We start from the raw sequence: 13331 nt of genomic DNA, 5'->3' as shown, positions 1-13331 counted from the left end.
ATGCCCTTGAGTCCATCATCCAAGTCGTTGATAAAGATGTTGAATAAGACCGGGCCCAAGACAGAACCCTGTGGCACCCCACTAGTCACTCTTCTCCATCTTTTCGCTTCCATATGCATAGAAAGAAGACATATAAGCTTTGATTGGGTTTTTTTCAATTCACATGGTGTTATTTGGGTGTGCGGCAGAATCACCAAAAACCAAAGCAAAAAGGTATTTTGGGTTCCATCTACATAAAAAGAAGATGATAAAGCTCTGATTGTGCTTATTTCGAATTGGTGTTTTCGGGGATAGAATGCACATTCACCCCAAAATCTCAGAAATGTTTGTTACCAGCCCACATCAAGCATAGGTGTTTTGCTTCACTCTCAGTAGAAAAAGGACGAATAAGCTTCGCTTGCTCTTTCGGTGTTCATTCACCCACAAATAGCAAAGCGGTGTAATAAGCCTAAACAAAGCCAAACAGGTTGTTTTGGGTTCCAGCTATATAGAAAGAAGAATCTTGGATTGCGCTTATTTCATGTCATCTTCTATGGTGTTCATGCACATTGACCCAGAAATCGCAAAGTGTGTGTAATGAGACCAATATAACACAACACCGTCTTCTCGCTTCCATATGCATACAAAGAAGACGAGTAAGCTTTGATTGGACTTATTTCAATTCGCATGGTGTTTTTTGGGTGTGCACCAGAATCACCCGCAACCAAAGCAAAAAGGTGTTTTGGGTTCCATCAACATAAAAAAAAGATGATAAAGCTCTGATTGGGGTAATTTCAAATTGATGTTTTTGGGGTTAGAATGCACATTCACCCAAAATCGCAGAGTGACATGTTTTTTATCAGCGCAAATCAAGCATAGGTGTTTTGGTTCCATCTGAATAGAAAGAGGACGAATAAGCTTGGATTGTTCTGTGGGTGGTCATTCAACCCAACCCTAACCCTAACCCTAACCCTAACCCTAACCCTAACCCTAACCCTAACCCTAACCCTAACCCTCACCCTCACCCTCACCCTCACCCTCACCCTGACCCTCACCCTCACCCTCACCCTATCCTAACCCTAACCTTAACCCCAGCAAAGCGTAGTGTAATAAGCCTAAATAAAGCCAAACAGGTTGTTTTGTGTTCCAGCTACTTAGAAAGAAGAATTTTGGTTTTCGCTTATTTCAAGTCGTGTTCTTTGGTGTTAATGCACATTGACCCAGAAATTGCAAAATGTGTGTAATGAAACGAAAATAACACAACACCCTCTTTTCGCTTCAATATGCGTAGAAAGAAGACGAATAAGCTTTGATTGGGCTTATTTCAATTCGCATGGTGTTTTTTGGGTGTGCACCGGAATCACCCCCGACCAAAGCAAAAAGGTTTTTTGGGTTCCATCTACATAAAAAGAAGATGATAAAGCTCTGATTGGGCTTATTTCAAATTGGTGTTTTTGGGGTTAGAATGCACATTCACTGAGAAATCGCAGAGTGACATGTTTATTATCAGCCGAAATCAAGCATAGGTGTTTTGGTTAGATCTCAATAGAAAGAGGACGAATAAACTTGGATTGTTCTTTTGGTTGTCATTCACCCTAACCCTAACCCTAACCCGAACCCGAACCCGAACCCGAACCCGAACCCGAACCCGAACCCGAACCCAAACGCTAACCCTACCCTAACGCTAACCCTATCCCTAACCCTAATCCTAATCCTAATCCTAATCCTAATCTTAATCCTAATCCTAATCCTAATCCTAACCCTAACCATAGCAAAGCGAAGTGTAATAAGCCTAAACAAAGCCAAACAGGTTGTTTTGTGTTCGAGCTACATAGAAAGAAGAATCTTGGATTTCGCTTATTTCAAGTCTTGTTCTTTGGTGTTAATGCACTTTGACCCAGAAATTGCAAAATGTGTGTAATGAAACGAAAATAACGCAACACCGTCTTTTCACTTCCATATGCGTAGGATATGGTTCTATCTGAATAAATAGAGGTTGAAAAAATTTCTATTGTTCTTTCACTGGTCAATCACAAGAACCCTAACCCTAACCCTAACCCTAACCCTAACCCTAACCCTAACCCTAACCCTAACCCTAACCCTAACCTAAACCCTAACCCTAACCCTAAGCCGAACCCGAACCCGAACCCAAAACCTAACGCTAACCCCAACCCAAACGCTAACCCTAACCCTAACCCTAACCCTAACCCTAACCCTAACCCTAACCCTAACCCTAACCCTAATCCTAACCTAAACCCTAACCCTAACCCTAAGCCGAACCCGAACCCGAACCCGAACCCAAAACCTAACGCTAACCCTAACCCAAACGCTAACCCTAACCCTAAACCTACCCTAACCCTAACCCTAACCCTAACCCTAATCCTAATCCTAATCCTAATCCTAATCCTAATCCTAATCCTAATCCTAACCCCAACCCCAACCCTAACCTTAACCCTAACCCCAACGCTAACCCTAACTGTCACCCTAACCCTAACCTTAACCCTAAGCACAGCAACTTGGATTGTTCTTTCGGTGGTCATTCACCCTAACCCTAACCCTAACCCAAACACTAACCCTAACCCTAACCCTAACCCTAACCCTAACCCTAACCCTAACCCCAACCCTAACCCTAACCCTAACCCTAACCCTAACCCCAACCCTAACCCTAACCATAACCCCAACCCTAACCCTAACTGTCACCCTAACCCTAACCTTAACCCTAATCACAGCAAAGCAAAGTGTAATAAGCCTAAACAAAGCCAAACAGGTTGTTTTGTGTTACAGCTACATAGAAAGAAGAATCTTGGATTTCCCTTATTTCAAGTCGTTTTCTTCGGTGTTAATGTGCATTGACCCAGAAATCGCAAAGTGTGTAATGAGACTAAAATAACGCTTACATATGCGTAGAAAGAAGACGAATAAGCTTTGCTTGGTCTTATTTCAATTCGCATGGTGTTTTGTGGGTGTGCACCGGAATCACCCCCGACCTAAGCAAAAGGGTGTTTTGGGTGCCATCTACATAAAAAAAAGATGATAAAGCTCTGATTGGGTTTATTTCATAGAATCATAGAGTTGGAAGAGACCACAAGGTCCATCGAGTCCAACCCCCTGCCAAGCATATTTCAAATTGGTGTTTTGGGGGTTAGAAAGCACGTTCACTCAAAAATCGCAGAGTGACATTTTTGTTATCAGCCCAAATCAAGCATAGGTGTTTTGTTTCCATTTCAATAGAAGGAGGACAAATAAGCTTGGATTGTTCTTTCGGTGGTCATTCACCCTGATCCTAACCCTAACCCTAACGCTAACCCTAACCCTAACCCTAACCCTAACCCTAACCCTAACGCTAACCCTAACGCTAACCCTAACCCGAACCCTAACCCCAACCCCAACCCTAAACCTAACCCTAACCAAAGTTTAATAAGCCTAAACAAAGCCAAACAGGTTGTTTTGTGTTACAGCTACATAGAAAGAAAAATCTTGGTTTTCACTTATTTCAAATCGTTTTCTTTGGTGTTAATGCACATTGACCCAGAAATCGCAAAGTGTGTGTAATGAAACCAAAATAACACAACACTGTTGTCAGGGGCTCAGGAACAGAGGTACAGGGGAGAGAGGAAATGGAGAGCGAAGGGGAAGAATCTGAGGGCAGCGTAGGGGAGTATGACAGCGACCCGAGAGATTTCATGAGCTTCTCCAGCGAATCAGAAGATTCCCAGAAGGAGGTGCCGATGGTCAGGGCAAGGGGGGTCCCAGGGGGAACACACCAGAAACAAGGGGCCAGCGGGGACTCCCAAAGCAGCAGCGGGAGATCAGGACCAGCTTCCCAACCAGAGCGTAGTGGGGGGGAAGAGTCTCAGGTGTCCGGACCAGCGTCTCCTCCAGCAGGGAGAGAAGATGAGTCAGGGCTGACCACGCCTCTATCGGAGAGTGGGGGAACGGAGGGGAGGTCAGGTCCAGCTAGCCTCCCAGAAGGGGGAAGCAGTGACAGGAGCAGTGTAACGGTCAGGAGGAAGGTTGCCGGCTGGGCGCGAGCGCCAAGTTCGAATGTACAGGCGCGGGGGACAGCAGAAAACCCGGATTGGGAGGCAGGTCCTAAAGCCCGCCAGAGACAGGGGGAAGACTCAGGGGACTCAGCGTCAGATGAGTCTAGGAAGGGCGAGACCCCAGCTGACAGGCGGAGCCAGAGGAGGAAAGAGCAAAGGACGAGGTGGAGCAAGGCTAGAGTCTTAAACTGGTGTCTGGGGGGAGGAGATTCAGACGGAGCTTCGACGGTCTAGAGTTTCAGACGTAGAGCTGCGCGCTACGGTTGTGAAGGTGAAACTGAACTTCAATAAAGACTTTTGTATATAACAACGAACTGGCGTTGGTCCTTTGTGAGCTGGGACCTCGGGCAGCTCTGACAACCATCTTTTTGTTTCCATATGCGTTGAAAGAAGACGAATAAGCTTTGATTGGGCTTATTACAATTCGCATGGTGTTTTTTGGGTGTGCACCGGAATCACCACCGACCTAAGCCAAAGGGTGTTTTGGGTGCCATCTACATAAAAAAAAGACGATAAAGCTCTGATTGGTTTTATTTCAAATTGGTGTTTTGGGGATTAGAAAGCACGTTCACTCAAAAATAGCAGAGTGACATTTTTGTTATCAGCCCAAATCAAGCATAAGTGTTTCGGTTCTATGTCAATAGAAGGAGGACGAATAAACTTGGATTGTTCTTTCGTGGTCATTCACCCTAACCCTAACCCTAACCCTAACCTTAACCTTAACCTTAACCTTAACCTTAACCTTAACCTTAACCTTAACCTTAACCTTAACCTTAACCTTAACCCTAGCCCTAGCCCTAGCCCTAGCCCTAACCCTAACCCTAACCCTAACCCTAACCCTAACCGTAAGTGTCAGAGCTGCCCGAGGTCCTAGCTCACAAAGGACCAACGCCGGTTCGTTGTTATATACAAAAGTCTTTATTGAAGTTCAGTTTTGCTTTCACAACCGCAGCGCACAGCTCTACGTCTGAAACTCTAGACCACTGAAGCTCCGTCTGAATCTCAGCAGTTGAAGAAGGAGCAAAAAGGGTTTTCTTGTGTGTGTGTGTTTCTTTGTGGCTGATTAGCTGTTCTCCCTGTGCAAAGGTCAGAGGGGGCAGGGTTTCTGTTGAGGCAGGGGATTAGCTGTGGGAGGAGCTTATCAGACCTAGCAGGGCAGCAGTTGAAGAAGGAGCAAAAAAGGTTTTCTTCTGTGTGTGTGTGTGTTTCTTTGTGGCTGATTAGCTGTTCTCCCTGTGCAAAGGTCAGAGGGGGCAGGGTTTCTGTTGAGGCAGGGGATTAGCTGTGGGAGGAGCTTATCAGACCTAGCAGGGCAGCAGTTGAAGAAGGAGCAAAAAAGGTTTTCTTGTGTGTGTGTGTGTGTGTGTGTGTGTGTGTGTGTGTGTGTGTTTCTTTGTGGCTGATTAGCTTTTAGATTTAGGGGAGCTAGTCTCAAACGTTTGTTGGGGGAGACCTAGGTTGTTTTTTTTCTTGTGGGGGGAGTTATTTGTCCTGTGTTCACGCTTTTTATGATGGAGGACCGCTGTAGCCACCCCCAACGACACGTTCTCAGAATGGAGGGGGAGGGAACAGCTGCAGTCGCCTGCAGTTCCTGCACAATGTTTGCCATCTTGCCAAAGGTTGCAGGCAGCGTTACCTGCAGCAATTGCATGTTGATTGCCCTCTTAAAAGACAAAGTCCAGCAACTGGGGGAACGTGTAGCTACGCTCCAAAGAATTAGAGAGCTGGAGCTCTTCTTGGAAGCAACAGAGCACACCGTCTCCACCAAGGAGGAGACAGGGGACTCCCCTGAGAAGGAGGCTAGTTCACCAACACAGGAGCCAGATATATGGAGAAACGTGACTCAAAGAAGTAGGAGGCCCAGGGTTCGCTCTGATTGTTTAGAAATACACAGTCGCTTTGAGGTCCTCTCCCCTAGCATGGAAGACGAAGAGCAGACTCCATTTGAGGATCTCTCCCTCATTACAGTCGATCAGGTATATGAAGACGAGCAGCAAAGTCAGTCCTCAGGGAATGTGCAGGCGACCTTGGAACGGACAGCTCACGGAAGAACCCCGACCAAACCCAAGAGGAGGCGTGTAGTGGTGATAGGGGATTCCCTACTGAGGGGAACAGAAGCAGTGATCTGTGGGCCTGACAAGATGTCACGGGAACTGTGCTGTCTCCCCGGGGCTAAGATCCAAGATGTAACTGAACGACTGCAAGGAATCATAAAACCCACTGACAAATACCCCTTCCTCTTGGTTCATGTGGGAACCAATGACACTGCAAGCAATAGCCCCCAGAAGATCAAAAGAGACTACGAGGCTCTCGGCAGGAAATTGAAGCAACTAAATGCACAAATTGTCATCTCATCTCTCCTCCCAGTTGAAAGACGTGGCCCAGGGAGAGAGGGAAAAATAGTGGAAGTGAACAGCTGACTTCGTAAATGGTGTAAACAGGAACGGTTTGGATTCTTAGATCACAGACTGCAGTTTCTTGAAGATGGACTTCTGGCAAGCGATGGGCTGCACCTCACAACGGTTGGGAGAAATGTTTTTGCCAAAAATCTCAGAAACCTCATCAGGAGGGCTTTAAACTGACTAATGTGGGGGAGGGAGACAGTGCTCCTGAAGGTAGGAGTCTATCAATTGATGAAGATGATCATCCAAATGTCATAGACCAAATGGAGCAAACAGCACGCAGACCTAGTGGTGGGAGAAAAAAAATCCTTAAATAAGAGACACGGGGGAATGATTAATGGACTTCAATGTCTGTACACTAATGCACAAAGCATGGGAAATAAACAAGATGAGCTTGAGCTCTTGGTACAGCAAACTAAATATGACATAATAGGCATCACTGAAACCTGGTGGGATAAGTCCCACGATTGGAATGTAATAATGGGGGGATACAAACTATTTCAGAGAAACAGACTAGACAAGAAAGGAGGAGGAGTGGCGTTATATGTCAGGGATGTGTATACCTGTGAAGAGATCCAAGATTTAGAACCTCAAAGCCAAAGTGAGAGCATTTGGGTCAAAATTAAGGGAGAGAAGAATAACAGAGATCTCATTGTGGGAGTTTACTATAGATCCCCAAGCCAAACGGAGGACATAGATGATGCCTTCCTGGAACAGATGGCCAAGCATGCAAAAGGAAGGGAGATAGTAGTAATGGGGGACTTCAATTACCCGGATATTTGTTGGATGTCAAACTCAGCCAAGAGCATAAGGTCAAACAGATTCCTCACTGGCCTTGCAGACAACTTCATTGTCCAGAAAGTGGGAGAAGCAACAAGAGGAACAGCCATTTTAGATCTGGTCCTAACCAATGTTGATGACCTGGTTAGTGGGGTAGAAGTGGAAGGATCATTAGGCGCGAGTGATCATGCTCTTCTGAAGTTTACTATACAGCAGAAAGGAGCAGCCAAGCATACTAGGACTCAATTTCTTGACTTTAAGAAAGCCGACTTCATAAAACTTAGGGAAGTGCTGGGTGAGATCCCATGGACAGTAATACTAAAAGGAAAGGGAGTTCATGATGGCTGGGAGTTTGTTAAGAGGGAGATAGTAAAAGCACAACGTCAGGCAATACCAATGAGACAGAAACATGGAAGGTGCTTAAAGAAGCCAGGGTGGCTATCTAAAGAACTTTTAACTGAGTTAAGATTAAAAAAGGATGTGTACAAAAAATGGAAAAGGGGGGAAACCACCAAAGAGGAATTCAAACAAATAGCCAGCACGTGTAGACACACAGTCAGAAAAGCTAAAGCACAGAATGAACTCAAGCTGGCTAGAGAGGTTAAAAGCAACAAAAAAGGCTTTTATGGGTATGTTCGTAGCAAAAGGAAGAACAATGGTCGGGGATGAAATCAAGAAAGACGACCAAACCCTATTCCAGTACGCAACAGTATCCGCTAGGATACTGTTGGCACAGAATTGGAAAACACCCAACGTCCCAACAATCAGAGAATGGCAAACCAAACTAATTGAGTATATTGATTTAGCAATAATGACATTGAAAATCAGGCAACAGAAAAACACCAAATTTATTAACGATTGGAACAAATTCCTCTCATACATGGAGATGATTTTAGGAAATATCAAAATCACAGTAGGTATAATATAAAAACTGCGAGGTAGTAATATTGGTTAACAAAAGACACTGCCGAATATATTATTGAATTACAGCTCATGTTGTGGTGGTGGGAAGTCTAACAATGTAACAGATGTGTATAAGGATTTAGTACCTGAACAATATGGAATTTGATTTTGGATCTATTTAATTTTCTTTTTCTTTTTTTTTACCTTCTTGATGATGTTGTTTTAGTGAACGATGTATATGTGTTTTTAAGTTGTTGGAATAAAAATAAAGGTTTTAAAATTAAAAAAAAAGAAAAGAAAAAGATTGGGCTTTTTTCAATTCGCATGGTGTTGTTTCGGTGTGCACCAGAATCACCCCCAACCAAAGCAAAAATGCCTTTTGTTTCCATCTACATAAAAAGAAGATGATAAAGCTCTGATTGGGCTTATTTCAAATTGGTGTTTTGGGAGTTAGAATGCACATTCACCCAAAAATCGCAGAGTGACATGTTTATTATCAGCCCAAATCAAGCATAGGTGTTTTGGTTCCATCTCAATAGAAAAAGGACGAATAAGCTTCGATTGCTCTTTCGGTGTTCATTCACCCACAAATAGCAAAGCGAAGTGTAATAAGCCTAAAGAAAGCCAAACAGGTTATTTTGGTTTCCAACTACATAGAAAGAAGAATCTTGGATTGCGCTTACTTCATGTTGTGTTCTTTGCTGTTAATGCACATTGACACAGAAATCGCAAAGTGTGTGCAATGAGACCAAAATAACACAACACCATCTTTTCGCTTCCATATGCGTAGGAAGACGGCGAATAAGGTTTGACTGGGCTTTTTTCAATACGCATGGTATTATTTGGGTGTGCGCCAGAATCACCCCAAACGAAAGCAAATAGGTGTTTTGGGTTCCATCTACATAAAAAGAAGATGATAAAGCTCTGGTTGTCCCTATTTCAAATTGGTGTTTTGGGGGTTAGAATGCACATTCAACCAAAAATCGCAGAAATGTTTGTTACCAGCCCAAATCAAGCATAGGTAAACATATGGTAACATCTCAATAGAAAAAGGATGAATAAGCTTCGATTGCTCTTTCGGTGTTCATTCACCCACAAATAGTGTGGCTTGATGATGCAGTCCGGCACGTTTCCCTGCGCCACACTGGACTCCCGAAACAAGAATCACACACAGAGAAACCACTCCCGTATGTGAACATAACCACGCCTCAGAATGTGAGACGTCACTCAGAACTGTTTAACCCTGTAAGTTCTGATTCTCTTCACACCCCCTCTCGTCTCGCATCCTGAGGGAAACTGTGAACACACATCTACAGACCTCTTTGAGTTCAACTCCCTTCCCATTGCCTCTTGCCCCCTTCTGGCATCTGTCTCAGGCAACTGTTGAACCTCCTCAAAACTCCCAGGTTCGCACTGCGCGAAACCAACCCATGCCCTGGTGACCTGAAACCTCTCAGGTGGCACCCCCTTTGTTGTGCGTGCGGATCGTCTGAGCACAGTCTCAGGTGCTCCTCCTGACCCACTGGGACCAGCAAGTGTGTCTTCTACATCTGAAGACTCCCCCTCTGACTTACTGCGTCTTCGGGCCTTCTGCACTTTGCTAACAGGAGATGAAGGCTCACTCTTGGGCTCTCTTTTAACAACCTGTGGAGAAACCCAACCCTGTTCTTGACCCTGTTCAGAGACCTGGTCCTCAGCAACAGGTTCAGCCTCTGGCTCTCCCTCCTCCTCAGAATCAGACAGACATTCTGAGAGAACATCAGGACCCTCATTGAGTCTTGACCAACCATTCTGCTCACAGAACTCAGCATGTTTGCTGATCAGAAGCTTGGTCTGATCACCTTCTTGATATGCAAACCTCCACCCCTTTGTCGCAGGCTCATATCCACAGAAGATCATTTTCTGGAACCTCGGATCACCTTCCTTCTGTTGGGCCTTTGGCACAAGCACCCAGGCTTCGCAACCAAACACACGGAAGAAATGCACCTGCGGTTTTTTCCGGTGCAACAAGAAAAACGGTGTGTCACCTATAACCGAGTTATAGGACCTATTCATCGTAAAGTTGGCAGCCCTCCAAGCCTCGCTCCAAAAGCTCTGAGGCAAACCGGAGTCACACAGTAGAACCTCAGCAGCTTGAGCGAGAGCTCTACTCTTGTGCACTGCCACGCCCCTCTCCTTGGGAGAAGTAGCACCCGTCACCCTGTGACGTATTCCCTTCTGGCTGAAAAACCTCTGCAGAGCAGACCCAGTAAACTCTGCCCCTCGGTCGCTCTTGAACCCCTGAACCTTGTTGGAGAACCGTAGTTCCACTTCCGCAACCCAGTCTTTAATCAGTTGTGCTGCCTCGCCATGCCGCTTCAACGAGAAAGACCAGCCATTTTGGCTAAAATCATCTGTCAGCGTCAGCACAAACCTGGCCCCGCCCAGACTCAGACTTTGCATGGGACCACAAAGGTCTATGTGCACAAGCTCAAAAGGTTTTGTGGTTACCCTCTTACTTCTGAGATAACTGCACCTTTGTACCTTTGCCCTTCTGCATGCCCTACAATCTAGGGATTTACCACATGCTTTCAGTTTGCAACCTTTCGTGCATCTGAGCAACTTCTGGACATCTTCCAAACTGCTGTGCGACATTCTCCTGTGCCACAAGTGAACACAAGAATCATGAATGGGAACACTAGCACACTTCGCCTGTGCTGTCTCGGCGTCTCCCTTACCCTCCAGAGGTGTCTCCAGAACAAATAGGTTGTTCTGACATGCAACACTGACCAGTTGTCTCCCACCCCTGGAAATGGAACAGACATCATTTTCAAAGCAAACCTTATAACCCTCCTTTACAAGAGCAGGTACAGATAAAAGACAACAATGCATCTCTGGCACAACGTAGACTTCCAGCTCCGCCTGTAAAAAAGAAACAAAAACATTTCCCACGTTAGACAAAGGCCTCTGTGACCCATCAGCAAAAATAACAGTTTTCCCAGCTGAAACAGCTCTGCAGTTCCGCATTCCGCCACTAGGTGGTGGCTTCAGGTGATGGCTGGCTCCTGAGTCGATGACCCAGCGCATCACTTTGTCCTCACTGGAGTTGTTCCATAGCGTTGCCATGGAGGCAGTTAGGTGATAAGAACCGTCTTCACTCCCTGAGTCACGTCCTCCCTTCGCTTTCCCACGCTGGCCTCCTCTCCTGGACTGGCTGCCATGGAAACCTGGCTGACTGCCATGGGAAACGACCTTGGAGACATCCTGCCCGGCCTCTCTGGCTCTCTGCGGACAGGAACGACGCAGATGGTCAACAGACTCACAGACAAAACATCGACGAATGGGAAAAGCCTGAACCATGTCTTCTGCTGGCTTGGCCCCCCTTCTCTTACAACTTGCAGGGCTCTCTGTGCCAGTTTGGCCCTCTCTTCTCACGGGACTCCCAGGACGCTTTCCTGCACCCCCTCTGGTGGGTAAAGGGCTCCCAGCACTTGGCCTCTTTCCAGGCTCCTCACACAGACACGTTGCAGCATCCACACAGCCCCCAGACTCTGCAAAAGCAACAGTAGCAGCAGCAGCAACAGCAGCAACAGTAACAGTAACAGTCCCTTCGCCCCCCTGTGGGGCCTCCCAGCTCCTCCCAGCTGTGTATCGGCTCTCAAGAAAATGGCCGGCGCCATCTTGCCTCTCCCCTCCGGATGCAGCCACTTCTCGGCCCTTGCTTCCCACTCCAGCTCCACAAGCTTCTTGGAGTGCTAGCCAAGCGGCCTCTGGCCTTCTTGCACCCAGGACAACAGGCACCAGATGAGCATCCACATTTTCTGCCAAAAAAGCAAGCACACTCTTCTCAACTTCACTTTGCTTTGCAGCTCTCTTAGCCTCTGCTTTCCCAGCTGCCTTCGGTATCGGCTGGACAACATCCCACAGCCGCTCCCCAACTAACAGCAGCTCTGCTTGAAAGCTCCACTCCAACCAAGTTTGGCTAGTCAGTTTCTGACATGGCAGCTTAAGCTCAAAGCCATGTTCCTGGAACTGAGACATTGCCTCCCTTCTGTTGGCTTTTCCAAAGGTACTCACTCAGCAGCCAAACTGGGCACTCCGGACGACGTGGCTCCTCAGCTCCCACTCCATCAGCCTCCTCCGATCTGCCTCAAACGTTAGGCAGGACTCTAGCTGGCTTTCACACACACCAGCACGACCTGGCAACAGCTTCAAAAGCTTGGCTGACTTCCATAACCTGTGGCTTGATGATGGAGTCCGGCACGTTTCCCTGCGCCACACTGGACTCCCGTGGGTAGCTCACTGTCAGCTTCCTTCAGCAGAGTCTCCGCAGTGGTAGAAAACTGTTGCAATGTGTGTGTAATAAATCAGACTGTACGCAGCCTTGTTGCTTATCTCCAACAGTCTTTAATCGTGTAGCAAAAACATCATAAATCAGCCAGGCGAAAGAGGGCATATCTTTCGCCTCTCGGTCAAACCGAAACAAGAATCACACACAGAGAAACCACTCCCGTATGTGAACATAACCACGCCTCAGAATGTGAGACGTCACTCAGAACTGTTTAACCCTGTAAGTTCTGATTCTCTTCACAAATAGCAAAGCGAAGTGTAATAAGCCTAAAGAAAGCTGAACAGGTTGTTTTGGTTTCCAACTACATAGAAAGAAGAATCTTGGATTGCGCTTACTTCATGTCGTGTTCTTTGCTGTTAATGCACATTGACACAGAAATCGCAAAGTGTGTGTGTAATGGGAATTGGGGTTGCTCGTGCGTAAAGGATGTTGAAGTTCTAGGCAACGTTGCCTGGCTAAACCTTTCCCTGGCTGGACAGCCCTTCCTCCATGGCTTTGTCAGTCGCTGGCAGAATCCGTCAGTGGGCGTTTCCTGAATTTCTTCCAACATAAAAATTCCTTGACGCCCAGTCTCCGCCTAGCCTCCCTGCGCGGAAGATTTCTGCGCAGAGTAGGCGTAGCCAGCGGAGGTACTGGACTCTCCCCGCTGGTCTCTGTGGAAGAGTCTTGGAGCCCTCTCTCCGAAGTCCTTCCCTGGTCCCCTTCCTCCCCAGTGTCACGCTGATAACCTTCCCCAAAGGGAGTGTTCTCTCTCCCTCTGCTGGTCCCTTCTCCTGCATGGTCGGGGAGCCTTACCTCCACTCTAGGCTCCGATGGCAGTTCCCTGACATCCACCTCCCCCCCCAGAACCCCCCTCACCTCCGTCCCGTTCCTTTGGCCTAAGTTCCTCCCTTC

This window comes from Podarcis bocagei (genome assembly GCF_964188305.1).
Source record: "Podarcis bocagei genome assembly, chromosome: W".
Taxonomy (NCBI): domain Eukaryota; kingdom Metazoa; phylum Chordata; class Lepidosauria; order Squamata; family Lacertidae; genus Podarcis; species Podarcis bocagei.
Note: the sequence above shows the minus strand (reverse complement) of the source record.